The sequence below is a fragment of the Carettochelys insculpta genome, chromosome 4 (assembly GCF_033958435.1).
Source record: "Carettochelys insculpta isolate YL-2023 chromosome 4, ASM3395843v1, whole genome shotgun sequence".
In the NCBI taxonomy this organism is placed as follows: Eukaryota; Metazoa; Chordata; order Testudines; family Carettochelyidae; genus Carettochelys; species Carettochelys insculpta.
In genome coordinates this window covers 60701980-60716990 of record NC_134140.1, presented here as the reverse complement: position 1 = coordinate 60716990, position 15011 = coordinate 60701980, and the positions used below count along the sequence as shown (strand labels likewise).

General features: G+C 45.6%; 1 protein-coding gene across 11 annotated transcripts in view; it reads left to right on the top strand.

Annotated features, from left to right (window-relative positions):
- The window catches only part of TENM3 (teneurin transmembrane protein 3), a 676880-nt gene that overhangs the window by 365833 nt on the left and 296036 nt on the right, over window positions 1–15011 (top strand). The window lies entirely within an intron of this gene.

Below are 15011 nucleotides of genomic sequence, written 5' to 3'. Positions count from 1 at the left end.
CACAGGTTGTTCCAGTGAGAAATTTGATTGATTGATTTCTGCTTTTTACATTTGTTGTAAATTTTAGTGTTGTGCATAGCCACCAGCTGAGGTTTACTTTTTTTTCATTCTGCCTTGATTAAAATCACCCCATTTATTCCCCACGGAAGCCTTTTTTGTTAGGTGTAACTACCTGTTTTCCCAGAATACCTCCTGCTGGGTATCCTTTATGACCTATTATAAAAACCTACTTGGATGGGGCAAATTGAGAAGCACGCCTTAGAATGGGATGGAAATTCTTACTGTAGATAAATGGTGGAACACTGTGATTACATAAAAAAGAATACCAAAACAATGATTACATAATAGAGCCATATAAAACCTGAATTAAAACAAGTCTTAAATAATTTAAGCTCTTTTAGATTAAGTATATTATAAATAGGTGTTCTCTTTTTCAGAGTTGAGTTATTTCATTAATATTTGTTTAATATATATTCCCCCCCACAACTGGGGATTTTCAAGGTTTTCCATTTTATTATATTGTAAGGAGTATGTACACTATATACTATGTATATTCCATGTTATGTATGTACTGTATAGTGTGAGTATATATACACACACAAGTACCCTATATACATTACACTATGCACTATTCTAACTAGCGATGAGTAATCTCTTCGTAATGTTCCCTAGTGTGCTTTTATGTCAGGCTGGTTCAAACAACACTATGTTAAAGTACACTAGAGAACTTTTAGTGCACACCATCAGGGTCCATACAGACCAATTCATGTCCAGATTAGTGACTTTCGAAATCACATCTCAATAACCTGCATTACTGCTTTGTGTAGACAAGCCCTCACATACAAGCAGCTATTTACACCCGTTGTTCAGTGTTTGTTGGACGCAAGTATTTCTGTTTTTAATTTTTTGAAAAAAATTGTGTCTTGTTAGTGTTTGTCAGCTGAACATCAAAATCAGAAGCTCTCATTATGAGACGCTGTTGAAGGGAAAAGCCATTTTGTAGTCTCTTTACCGGTTTAAAAATTCATTTATATATTATGCGTCTGCTATATTTCTGGTAGCAAGCCCTTAGAGCTATAGTTAACATTTTAAACTAATGAAGTATCTTGTGCAATCTTACATTAAACTTTCTTTTAGTGTGAAAGTGAGTTTTTCTCATGGTCATATCCATGAATAGAGATGGCAAGGACAATAATTTGTCGGAACTCTGTTCCGTCATCCTTGGCATTTTTCTACCTTTGTCACTAAATTATACCAGATAGCATACATAGCTGTTATACAGGCTATTTGTCTTATCCTGAAGTGTAAAGATGAAACTGTACAAGGGAGTGTCAGTTTACATGTGCAGCTCAACAGCATTACAAATATGGGACTATGTTTCTCATATCAAAAGTCTAACATTAAACAACCCCTAAGAAAAAACAAGCCACAATTTTATAGACACAAGATACTATGGGGATCAGTTCACTAGTAGGCGAGCTTTATTCAAATTCATGAAACCAAAAAGAAGCAGTCACTTTAGCACAGATGTGTATAGATGAGCTAGAAATGTGTGTTTAAACTGTTTCCCCTACGAAAACTTAACTGAGTACAGTGTTCTCAAGCCATTAAGTAATGAAGAAATCTCGCTGCAGTGGTACATTAGACAGTTTGGCTCACTGGATTATGGAGCCTTGCAAATGTAGATTACTGGCTCAGCTACAGCTAAGTCGGTAGTAACTAAAACATGTTGACCATCTGATGGCTGTTTGGTGAAATGATTTAGTATTCTCAATGACCTAGTACTCATTTATTCTGTCATCTTGCTTAGTGTTTGGAGTATGGACCACCTTTTTGTTATCTGTGTTTATAAGTGTAGCGGGATCCCCAGTCGTAGGTTGGGGCCTCTAAGCATAACGTAATAAATAATAATGAATTTAAATCAAGTAAGTTTTTTAAAAGGCGTTAAAAGTAGTAACAGCACTTATATTAATGCTGGTCAATTTTATGGCTTTATCATTACATTTTCTTATTTTGTTTTTAATTTTTTGTTGTATTATGTTTGAAAAAGTCACACGAAAAACAGCAGAAATGGAATAACTCACTGTACAGTGGAGAAAGTGAAAAAGAAAACTGGCAAAAAATAGAGAAAAATAATCTGTCATTTGTAGGAATCTTAGATGTTATTTGAAACAGTAGTAGGTAAAAATGTTCAGAAGTGAGTGTAATTAAATTGGCAGTTTTCTTTTAATGAAAGACATGTGACCTCCATTAGTAATTAAGAGCCTTAAATTACTATAGGCAAGTTCCTCATTAGTGTATGATCCACAAGAGTCAGAATCATCCTTGATTGGAGAGTGAAGTTCTCTAAGACTTTTGTGTCCCAGGGTGTACTCACTTGAATAAGAATGCTACAAGAAGAAGGGCCAGAATAAACTTCTGAGCCTGATCAAGACAGAAGTTCATTACTGTACTGAGCTCTTAGTTAGGGAAAGTAAAGAAAAGTATATGGGCACTCACGGCACTAATGTGGTTAACAGTTGGAGAGTGTTTGCATTATAAATTCAGATTCTGATTAAGTGATTTTCGTTTCTACTGGGCTGAAACTTGGTGTCCATCATCCTTTCCTTTCTTCTTTTCCCAAAGACTATTGCTGTTTTCACAAGAATGACAAAATCCTGTTGCTGAATTACTAAACCAAAACCCCAATCCCTTTTCCTTAGACAAGTCTGCCCCTATAAAGCAACAAGGATCAAAAACTCCTGAGTCCCTCAGAATTTTTATGCAATTCCAGAAGCAATCTATTCTCCAGGTTTTTGAGAAATATTAGTTATGGTTTATACTGGGGATTTGTGTTGAAGGAAGCTCTGTTTACTTTTGTGGGCATGGCAGGAGGATCGTCTACTCTTGTCTGTCCTCTGGGAAAATGGGGTTTGTGTCTCTGTCATTCACGAGTATGAGGATGTAGAAACTACCAGCTTCCACCCACATCTGTTCTCCTCAGTGTCTCTGTTCAGCCATCAGTGGTGGAGATGATTGGCTCTCTGGTTTATCTGTTCTAGTCGTACACTGGCTGTAAGTGTGATTCCCCACAGATGTGCCTTTCAGTATGATTTGCCCCAGAACTGACAACACAGCAGCTGCACCATTGCTAATCACAGCTTTCTCAGACTGTAAGCATGAACAACAAATATTATTTGTATTATAGTGTTGTCCATATTGGTTGGGTGTGTCATAGATATACAGAAAGACGGTTACTACTGCAAAGACTTTTGTAATCTTACTTTTAAAAAGGCAGCAAAGGGTATGGGAAAGGGGACGCAGCAATGTGGCAGAGACGTGGTTCCTGGCAGGTAGGCATCTTGCTAAACTCCACTCTGTTCAATAAAACTCAATCTCATGGAGCCAAATGTGAGTGCAGAAAGGGTTGGGGGTGAGAGTGTGGGCTCTCGAAGGAAGCGGGTGTACAGGAACCGGATGCAGATTCTGGGCAGGAGGGAGGGTGCAGGAATGGGCTGGGGTGGGGTGTCGGGGGGATAGTGGGTCTGAGCAGGAGGCAGGGGTGTGGGAATGAGCTGAGGCTGCGGGGTCTGGGCATGATGAGGGATGCAGAAGCAGGATGGGGTGGGGTTATGGGATCTGGGCAGTAAGGGGTAGGGGATGGGGGGGTGTCTACCTGGAACAGCTGCTGGAGGGGCACAGGTGTGTCTGTGCTGTTCTGCATGCTGCAGAGAAGTGGCCCCTGCAGGAACTGTGCCCCCCCCAACAATTTCCAGGCAATGGGAATGATGGGGGGAGGGGCAGTGCCTACAGGGAGCTCTTCCAGCTCCCTCTCACTCCCTCTCTGCTAGGCAAAACCTGCGGGATTCGATCCAGCTTCAGCTTGCCTTGATCGGGCCTGCAAGGCTTGGGTCTCCCACCCCCTCCAACCCCCCCGCAGTGGCTCCGGTGCTCTAGCTATGGCGCCTCCAGCATGGCTGGAACACTAGCACCAGCTCCCTCTTCTTGGGGGTGGGACCAAGCCCCAAGGAGCACAGGCCAGATCATAGCAAGCCACAGACCATAGGTGCCCACCCTTAGAGAGAGTTTGATACCAGGCTCTTTATGGAGAACATTAGTATAGTGATCAGCGTAGTGCAAATGGTCCCTGCAAAAAGAAAGAAACTAATCAGAATGTGCAGAAGAGACAATAATCATAATGTTGAATAACTCAATCACACTATGAATTTTTGCATTGTCCTTCGTGATGCTAACCACACAGTTTCTTTTGCTATTCTAAATGAATTGTTTATTTCATTTGTGAATGTGTGGTATCTGCATTTTAGCTTGTTTCGTTCTAATGGAATTCTATGCAAAGTATTATTTGTATTATTAAAAAATTAATCTCAGTCACACTCTTAAACTAATAGAATGGAATCTGTTTTTTAAAAGATTTTGAATTAATCTAATACAAATACTCTGTTGTCTTCTCTTTATCATGAAAGTCGAATCTACAATTATAAAATTATGTACAAAAAATAACGGCTGAATGTCTGTCAAAGCAGAAAAGGCTATACAAATGTTTAGCATATCTGGCATGTAAATACCTTGCTGTGCCAGCTACAAAAGTGTCATGTGAACACCTGTTCTCACTATAAATAAGAAGCTGGTATCATCATCTCTTGCAAATGTAAACAAGCTTGTTTGTCTTGGCAATTGGGTGAATAAGAAGCAGGACTGAGTAAACTTGTAGGCACTAAAGTTTTATGTTGTTTTGGAGTGCAGTTATGTAACAAACAAACAAAAACCTCTTATTTCTGAAGTGCTCTTTAATAAATAAATTGCACTACAGTACTTCTATGAGGTGAATTGCAAATAGTGTTTCTTTTTGTTTTATAATTTTCACAGTACAAATATTTGTAATTTTAAAAAGTGAGAAAGTGAGCATTGTACATTTTGTGGTCTGTGTTGTAATTGAAATAAATATATTTGAAAATGTAGAAATAACCCATTCAGAAATGAATAAATATCAATTAGTATTCTACTATGTGTCATTAAAACAATGATGAATTTTGATTATTTTTTAGTTATCATGAGTTAACTATGATTGCTTGACAGACCTAATTAATGTATTTGAAACATAGCTGATTGATTTCATGACCAATGTGACAGTGATACACATGGTATAGAATGAAACAATTCAAGGCTACAATACAAGCTTTATTATCTAGCATTCATGGGGAATGGGGATTTCTGGATAATCAGATGCACCTGTTGTTCAAATTGGTGCTGCTAGCTGGGGTCACTGACCCCAGCAAATGTGGGTTAACTGAGTGTGCTATTATCCAGGTGCGGGATAATACGGCCTTAATTGTATTTGGTTTATATGTTGTTGGTAGCATTGCTTTTATCAATGAAGATACCAATAAACTACAAAATTGAACAAACCAAGTGTAATGCTGACAGACCCAAGTTGCCAGCACTAGGGACTGAACTTGCAATCACAGAGGCTAAAGCCCTGTGCTCTACCACATGAGCTAAAGGCCAGCAGGCTCTCAGCCAAGGCTGTAGAGCAGAGACTTCACTCACCCTAGTAAGAGGTCATAGTGCCTCTGGGTACTACACAAATAGCAGAAAAAATGGAAAAGGTAGGTCTGAAATTCAATATGAAGAAACACGAAGTTGCATTAACATGGACTTCAGAGACTGAAATCAAAATTGAAGAATAGAAACTGGAGAAAGTGGTCTATTTTACTTATCTTGGAGGCACCACTAGCCAAGATGGTACCAGTTCTGAGGAAATAAGAGTTAGCAAGGCCAGCATTGCTTTTGGAAGATTGGCAATTCAAAAACAACTCTCTCAAGAAGGTGGATTGATTGGAATCAAGGCAATTTAAATAATAATTGATTTAAATCACCAAAAATCATTGTTTTAAAGCAAGTTGTCCACTGATATTTCTGCACATATTTAGTCAAACGGTGGTGCTAATCTGATCACTAAAACTTGTTAATTTACAGCTCAGTACAGCATTTTACAGCCTCTAAGAGGGTATAATATTATTTGTTTAATTTTTTTTTAGAAAACTTGATTTTTATTCATGTATGAAATAGTACATAATACTCATTACCCGTTTCAAGCTGCAGATGCAGCAGCAGTACATTTGGAATGATAAGAACTGAATCACAACGGTTAAGTCTACACTAGCACACTACGTCACAGTAGCCTATTTCAAGGTAAGAACATTGAAATCGGCTACCTCGACGCGTATTGTCTATGTGTCCTCTAGGGCTGGTGCGTTGACGTTCAACGTCCAAGGAAAGCCCACGCAGTCTGCAGAGCACTAGCCACACTCTTGCAGACCGACGCACAGCAGCTACAGACTCCCAGCAGCAGCTGGAAACACTCCAGGTAGTCACCCAGGGAGCAAGTGCCCTGCTAGGTGCTGCACAGGAGGCCACCCAGCAGCTCCAGGCAGAGGAGCCCTCCCATGGGGCAGGCGGGGACACCCCTGACCACCGGGCTCCCCTCTTCCTCCCCCGCTGGGTGCACCGCCACCTCTGGAGCTACCCCACCAGCTCCGAGTGGTGGGAGCAGCTGGACATGGGGGAGTGGGACGATGATCAGTGGCTGCAGAACTTCCACATGCACTGGCAGACCTGCCTGGAGCTCTGCCAGTGGCTCACCCCCGCACTGAGGCACCAGGACACATGGATGCAGCGCGCCCTCTCTGTTGAGAAGAGGGTCGCAATAGCCGTCTGGAAGCTGGCAACTCCAGACAGCTACCGCTACCGCTCCGTGGGACACCAGTTTGGAGTGGAAAAGGCCAGCCGCTGCACCCAGTCGCCAGGCCCACTGCGAGGGGGTACAGGTCTGCAAGGTCCTGCGGGCCAGTTTTGACCAGGGAGGCCCCCTGAACACTTCCCTAGCCTTCCCTGAAGGGCCCCCCACACAACGCCTGCACACCGCCTCCACCACCTGCACACCATCCCCCCAACAAGCGCACATCTCAGGTTCTTTGGAAAATAAAACTGAATTATTGAAAACCGGTAACTGTTATGTGCACAACCAAAACTGCAACCAATATGCAAAGGAGGATCCCCCCCCCCCCCCCCAGCAGGTACAGGGCGTGACCCCAGCGTGGCCAGATGGGGGTGGAAGGACTGGTAGGTATGGCCAGGATACCTCCACGGCCGGTCTTCAGCCCCAGTGGGCTCCAGTACTGGGTGGCTGGCAGGCAGCATGGCAAGTGGCACTGCAGGCAGCGCAGTAGGTGGGGCACCAGGGGGCAAGGCAGGTGGGGCGGCGGGAGGGCATCGTGTGGAGAGACAGGGAGGGAGGCAGCGGGGGGAAGGTGCTGGGCGACAGCCTCCCAGATCGACCCGGGTATGTCCCGGAATACGCCCAGGAATTCCTGCCACGCCGCCCAGCGCCAGGTGGACTCCTCCCAGTCGAACCAGAATCTCTCCTTGGCCACCTCCATCTGCAGCCAGAGAGCCGTGAGGAGCTGGGGGGGCCACAGGGGCCCTCCCCTGGGTCCAGCGGTGGCGTGACCATCCTGCTGGCCTTGGGGGTGTCCCCGGGCAGTGGCTGACCTCTGGTGGGCTCTCAGGGACCATCGAGGGTGTCTGGCTGCGTGGGGCCTCGGATGGTGCAGCTGCAGGGAGGGAGGGAGGAAGGGAGGGGAAGGCTGTTAGTACTGTGCCCTGGCCCGTGGCCCATTCACCCTGCCCGCTTTTGGGTGCTGGGTCTCCGTCCCCGTCGGTGGATGTGATGTCCATGTTGGTTGTCCCCCATTGCATGGTGCCCCTGGTTAGGGCACAGTGCTGTCCATGGGTGTGGGCGTGACAGTCGCTGATGGTCATGCTGCCGTCTTGGGACTGTGCTGTGGCTGGGCAGTTGTGGGTCGGGGTCCACTGGGGGTGTGTGGGGCTCCCAGTCGTGTCTGCTGCCCCCGCCGTGTGGCCCGTGGGTGTGTGCCCTTTGGGGTATGAACCTGACTGTCCATTGCCATGGTCGGGGGAACCCCAGTGGATGAACGCCTGGCTGGTGCTCCTGGAGGGGAGGTTTTGAGGAGTCTCCCACTCCTTGCTGCTGGACCCCTTCTCTGCTGTCCCAAGGGGGAGACACCTTGGGAGGCCCTGGGGTGTGGGCCTGGTCTCCGGGCCGGACTCCGGCTCTGAGGCCTGCTGGGGCTCATCAGCCATGGTGTCAAGGGTAGCCAGTGAGGAGGAGGTGTCCCAGGGGCCTAGGATGGCCCTGAGCTCCCTGTAATAGAGGTAAGCAGCAGGGATGGCCCCAGACTGGCTGGCCGAGTCCCGGGCCTGGGCATAACCCTGCCGCAACTCCTTCACCTTGCTCTGGACATGATCTGGAGTTCAGGCAGGGTGACCCCTGGCCGCCAGGCCTTGGCCAGTTGGATGAACAGTTCCGCGTTCCACCGCTTGCTCCCCATCACATGGAGCACCTCCTTCTCACCCCAAAGCCCCAGCAGGTCTCGGAGCTCAGCCTCCAGCCGGGAGGGACCCCGCCTCTTTTTGGCACCCCCGTTTGGGGAGCCCTGTGGGCTGGCTCGATGCCATGGCACTGGTTAGAGGGGTCAGGGTCTGTAGAGGGTGTGGAGGGCTAGCACGTGCATGTGCTGCTGCCTGCACGCTCTCAGCTTCCTGCCACAGGAAATCCGGGTCCGTGGTGCTTTAAAGGCTGCTGCATGAGGGGACCGTAGAGCCCCAAAGGGGCTGGACAGAGCGTCTCAACCCCTCAGCTGATGGCCGCCATGGAGGACCCCGCAATTTCAAAGTAGCAGGACCCGGATCGTCTACACATGCCCTACTTCGCTGTTGAACATCAAAGTAGGGCGCTATTTCCATTTTCAGATAGGAATAGCGATTTTAACATCGAAATAGCGTGCTATTTCAACATTGTGCCGGCTATTTCGCATTAGCCAGCTAGTGTAGATGCACGCATACAGAAATACCGTAGAACTTATATTTTATTAAATTAAATCTTTCATATTTGTAGATGCAGCTGTTTGCAGAATTGTTGGCTGATGGCTGCCCTTCAACTTTTTTTGTTTAATTTGCAAATGTTGCTAATGCTAACAGACCCAGTCTTCAGAACTCTAAATGTTAGTGTTCTTAAAACTTCTGCATCTAGCTCCCACCTTGCCCACTCCCACTGTCGTTTTGGCACAGATCTGATTCCAAGTTACTAAAAAAGCTAAGACTGACCATGCTTAGAATGCACTCAGTTTTGGAGTAAGCCCCATTGAAAGCAAGCTTAGGTTGGAGTTCCTTTAGGAAAAGCTGAGTTGTACTGAAGTAGAACAGCATAGACTTAAGGCATCACTTTTATGATCTGTGGTCATGATGTTCCAAAGTAGGAGCCATGTGTTATGTAATATAAAATAAGAAAATGAAACTCACCTGGCAGCTTTCGATTTCTCTTACTGCAGCTTTCTCTGCTGCATACTTAGGTGATAGATTCTAAACTTAGTTAACTAATTGAGCAACCCATAAGGATTAACTAAGATAAACTTTTTTTTTTTCCTAGCAACATCAAACATAGCAAATGTGGGAATTTACTTGTTAAATCACTTATACTAAAAAGCATGCAGAGAAGCTTGAGGAATGAGCCATTGCAAAGTTGATCCACACTGTTCTGAGGCACATCCAGATAATTTTTTCCCAATAGGCAGTTTTCCTTATGATGTTTCCTTCTTGTAGTGAGGCGCCATCATTATCTTGCATTGTTTACACTGGACATGTTTTCCTTTTTTACCCAGAGAATGAATTTCTTCAAAATGTTTCCAAGCAGGGTCTTTCTTTACACCCAGAAGCCATGCCAGTTTTTCTGTACAAAAATGTAGGGGAATATCGGAAGCTGGCTGTGTGCTCAATAATGTCCTCCTTTTTGCTTTTCAGTCCACTCAGCTGTTCCTTTCTATGCCGCCTCTGTCCTTTCCTCTGTCTTTAGGAAGTGGCATAAATAGCTCTGCTGTGCTTTGCCCAGATCCACCACCACAAAAACACAGAACAAACCAATCCTATACAGCTTATGTCTGTCTTAAGAAGCAAGAGCTAGTTGTTAAGCTGGCCATACTAGAGCGAGCAGTTCTTTTTTTTAAGAAACTCAAGCGTAGCATGTTTGTGATAAGGTTTAACGTAGTTTTTTAATAAAAGCCTGATTTTTTTAAATAAAAATGCATTTTTTTAAAATATCGTTGATTGTTATCCACCTTACCCTCAAAACAAAGCTGAATGTGTATAAAACTATTAGCACTGTCACAATGGACAGCAATGGGACATGGCAACTTATCAAGAAAGATACACAAAAGCTGGATGCATTTAATCACCAACATCTGACAGGAATATTAGGAATAACTTGTAGAGATAAGAAGAGAAATTAAAGTGAAAAAATTACTGGACAAGGCATCCTTTCCCAAATTATGTCCAAAATAAGACATCAGTAGCAGGGCATGTGCTAAGGATGGAAAAAGAACACTTAATCAAATACCACCCTTGAATGAAAGAGAAAATGCAAGAAGAAAGAGAGAGAGCGCCCAGATAACATGGAAATGAACCATTCTGAATGACATCGAGGATCTCAATATGAAATATACAAAATTTTGGCAACAGTCACACAGAGGTTATCGTATTAAAACTGCCTTGATTGACATCCTGTTCCACTTCCCAGGATTTGACATAAAATAAGTGACTTGTTTCTAACATTGTATACAAAATTCTGAGTGAAAAATTGCCATACCTGGTCATATCCACATGAAGTGGCATTTTTGAAAAGGTGGTATTTAAGATTGTAACAATTATATAGTCAAGCATTCCCATAAAGATTATAAGTATACAAACTAAGAAATAGAATGTCTCATATAACCAAACACAAACAAGGAACTGTGAAGTTAAGATGACTAGTTTATCTCTCTCTTTTGATATTGCAGGCCTTATAATAAGATTAGATCAAATACTCATGACACTGGTAAGTACTGTACATGAACTGAGATGGATCATGTATAATGTTTTTAGATCCATGAAATATCAGGGCACAATATATTGAATTATATGGATAATACTGCACTGAAGATGACTATCTTTCTTCTGTTAGTTTGTATCGTACATTTTACATAGTTTGTTTCTTAGAGGAAAGCAGAATTGTGTTTCTCAAAGTATCCCTGCTCGGTCTTTACACAGTAGCACAGTGCAAAGAAACTAAGTGGTTCTTTTGTGCCTACATTCATGTGAGTGGAATCAGGCTTTTAGTGTGCTTTTCTAAGGGTCACTTTCTCATAATTCATTGCCTGAGATCTTTGTGTAAATCACGTGGTGCTAATGTATTGTAATCTTGTCTAAGAAGCTATTAAAACAGACAGTATATTTTTACAGAAGGGAACAGACTAAGAAGTTTGCTTCCCATTTCATATCAGTGTGTGGTCATGGTGTACTTTTTAGCCTTAGAGATTTCTGGAGGATGAAGCAATAAAGTATATCAGGAATTTATACTTCTGTAGCCTGGTGTTTCCAGATCTTTTTGTATGATCACAAAAAACACGTACCTTAAAGGCTAACAAATGTGTTAGTACTAAGGTTTTTACAGGTATTGAGAGATTCATCTCAAATGTAGTAGGTAGTAGGCATCCTTCAGTCTGCATAGACTATGGATCGCGCCCTTTAAAGTTTCAATTGAGGACTTCATTTACAGCATCTATTGTGACTATAAAGACCCGCATGAGAGTGACAGTCCTTGCTGCATCTCTTGCAGATGTAGTGGGTGTCTGGCAAGTCCTTATTGTGCTTTCTGTGCTCTTGCTTCTCCTCTGCTAGCTGTCTGATCTTCAGCTCGCCCTTCTGAAGGCCCTTGTGTAACCCCTGCCTCCATCTGCTGCGGTCATCTGCTAGTTCTTCCCAGTTGTCCAGCTTGATGTCTACCTCTCTGAGGTCTCTCTTGCAGACATCTTTGTAGCGCAACTGGGGGCGTCCGGGAGGTCTTTTGCCAGAGGCTAGCTCACCATACAGGGTGTCTTTTGGAATCCTTCCATCGTTCATCCTGTGGACGTGGCCAAGCCAGCGCAGTCGACGCTGCCTGAGGAGGGTGTGCATGGTTGGGATTCCAGCTTGCTCGAGGACGGCAGTGTTGGTCACTCTGTCCTTCCATGATATTCCAAGGATGCTCCTGAGGCAGCGCAAGTGGAAGACGTTCAGCCTCTTTTCCTGGCGGGCATACAGGGTCCAAGTCTCGCTGCCATAAAGGAGGGTGCTGAGGATGCAGGCTCTGTAGACTTGCATTTTGGTGTGAGTGTACAGCTTGTTGTTATTCCACACTCTCTTGCTGAGTCTGGACAGAGTTGTGGCCGCTTTTCCGATCCTCCTATTTAGCTCAGTGTCGAACAACAGGGTGTCAGTGATGGTGGACCCTAGGTAAATGAACTCGTGGACAACCTCTAACGTATAGTTGTCAATGCTGATTGATGGGGATTCAGCAACATCCTGACCGAGTACGTTTGTCTTCTTTAGGCTGATAGAAAGCCTAAAGTCCTTGCACGCTTTGGAGAACCAATCCAGCAGTTTTTGAAGCTGGTCTTCTGTGTGAGACACTACAGCAGCATCATCTGCGAACAGCATGTCTCTGATGAGGACTTCTCGCATTTTAGACTTAGCTTTCAGCCTTGCAAGGTTAAACAGTTTCCCATCGGATCTTGTGTGCAGCAAGATGCCCTCTGTTGAAGATCCAAAGGCATGCTTCAGGAGGAGTGTGAAGAAGATCCCGAAAAGTACAATGCTATAATATGAATATTTTTTCAGGAACTCTGTCTTACAACAAATGGCTTCAACCATTTAGATTCAATTGGGAGAGTAATTTTTTTTTTGGAATATGGGTTCTTTCAAGCCTCATTTGCATTTCCATTTCCCTCATTTGCATTCCTCTTTCGAAAGAAGAATGCACCTGTAGACACAACTTAATAGTCCTGCTTAGCAACAGCTTCAATAATAAAGAATCGTTTAAGTGGTAGTTGGCAGCATTATCTGGTCTTTTGTTAATCCACAGGCTTTGAGCAAGCTCTTGGCTGCATGATGGAGGAGGGATGGGGCTGAGCTCCCGCCTTGAGTGCCAATGAAAATCAGCTTGCATGTCACTCTTAGCACCCATGCCAGGGGTTGCTGACCCCTGTTCTAGGGCCGAAGAGATTTTTTGAAACACCATTTAGCTTTCTTTGAGTTAGTTAAGCATGTATGTGGGGGGGAGGAGTCTCCATTTTAAAAAGAAATATTAAGTCTATATTCTTATTCTTTTTTCACGTTCTTCAAAACCAGTTAAACTATAAAACTTTAAATTCTTCTTTGAGTGTCCCCATGGGTGCTCCACAATAGGTGTCGGGCTCGCCCAGCGCCGCAGATCGGAAATCTTCCAGCAGTTTCTCCTGGATTGTGCATGCGCTGGCACGCCGCCCCCCTGTATGCCCCCGGCTGCGTGCGCGATCTGGTCCCCACCAGTTCCTTCTCAACCACCATCGGCTGAAGACGGAATCTACTCAGGCTAAGGCCAGAGTCAGATTAAATAGTGGTTTTTTTCTACGTGTCATTCGTTTTTGGTTATTAAAAAAAGAAAGAGAAAGCAAAGACAAAGAGAATATCAAAAAAAAGAGAGGAGCAGAGAAGAGAAGAGTGGACATGAAGGCCATTTAGGCTGCCCGCTGCCCCGCAGGCCAGTGCTCACTATTTGGGGTGGAAAGGCACGGATTAAGTGCTAAGTACCCTATTATCAGTAAAGGACTCACTGCAATGGCCTCTTCAGGTTTTAAAAAGCGTGAGTCATACCGTGAAGCTATGCCGACCTCCGTGGGGCATAGTGAATGCATCCGGTGCCTGGGGGAATCACAGGCTACCCGGAAGTGTTCTCACTGTGCTAAGCTCACAGCCAGGGCCAGGAAGGACAGAGCGATGAGGCGTAAAATGCTCTTGTTGATAAGGCTCTCCAGCCGGACTTGCCGGAGAAGCCTCACCCAGAAGGGCCCTCTGGGTTGCATAAGAGGAGGGCAGTTTTCTCTGACCCCCTCGGTGCAGAAACGGAGGAAACTCTCCCTGGCTCGATCCTTGCCGTCGTTTGCAGCGAGCAGGACGAGCGGAGCACACAGCCCCCAGACGCATACTCAGGCAAGCGGCAGCGCACGTGGCAGAGGCTGAGCCTCCGGTTATACAACAGCCGGCACGCGCGGCGCCTAGAGCATCAGCGAGGCAAACGCTGGACCCAGCAGCACTGCCACAGGCGGCACCGGCCCCCACGGCACCAATGGTGCAGGGGCGCCAGGCACGGAACCTGGAGGCACCGGAGGAGGATAGCTGCACGGCACCACAGATGACGGTGCCGAGCACAGCGCTGACAGCGGGGCCAAGATCCCCGACACGGAAGGGGGTGGTGCCGGCCCTGCAGGGGAGGGGCAAGGCAAAATCAAAAGCCCGGCACCGCAGTCCATCTCCGGACAGGGCTGCGCTGCTGTTAGCCCCAAGCCCTCCCCCTGTGATACACACGCCGCACCGAAGTCCTGTGTCTCCACCGGCCCATCCGGAACCACCTCCTCCATTCCTCCAACCAATGTCACCATGGCTTGGGCCACCTTCACCATTTCTGGGACTGGATCCCCTGGAGTACTATCACAAGCCAGTTTCACCTCTATCTGTGTCATCGCGGAGGTCTCGCTCTCCCAGACATCAGGGGTACACACCCCGTGAGTGGTCTAGGTCTCCATCCCCGGACCCTTGCCCATGCTGCCGTGGTCATCCTTATCATGCTGGACACAGACACCACAGGCCTACACCCAGGGGCAGGTCCCCCCCGGCCACTCAATACCCCCGTGGGCACTCCCAATCGAGGACGGAAACACAGTTGTCTCAAGGGGAGTTAATTTTAGAACCCCGAGACTTTCCTTCACAATCCTCCAGCAAGCAAGTGTATCATCGACCGCAGGAGCCCGAGGGTTCGAGGGAGGTTTACCCTAGTGGTTCCTCCTCATCCTCCCCAGATGAGGCCATGGCCCTCAGGGATGTCT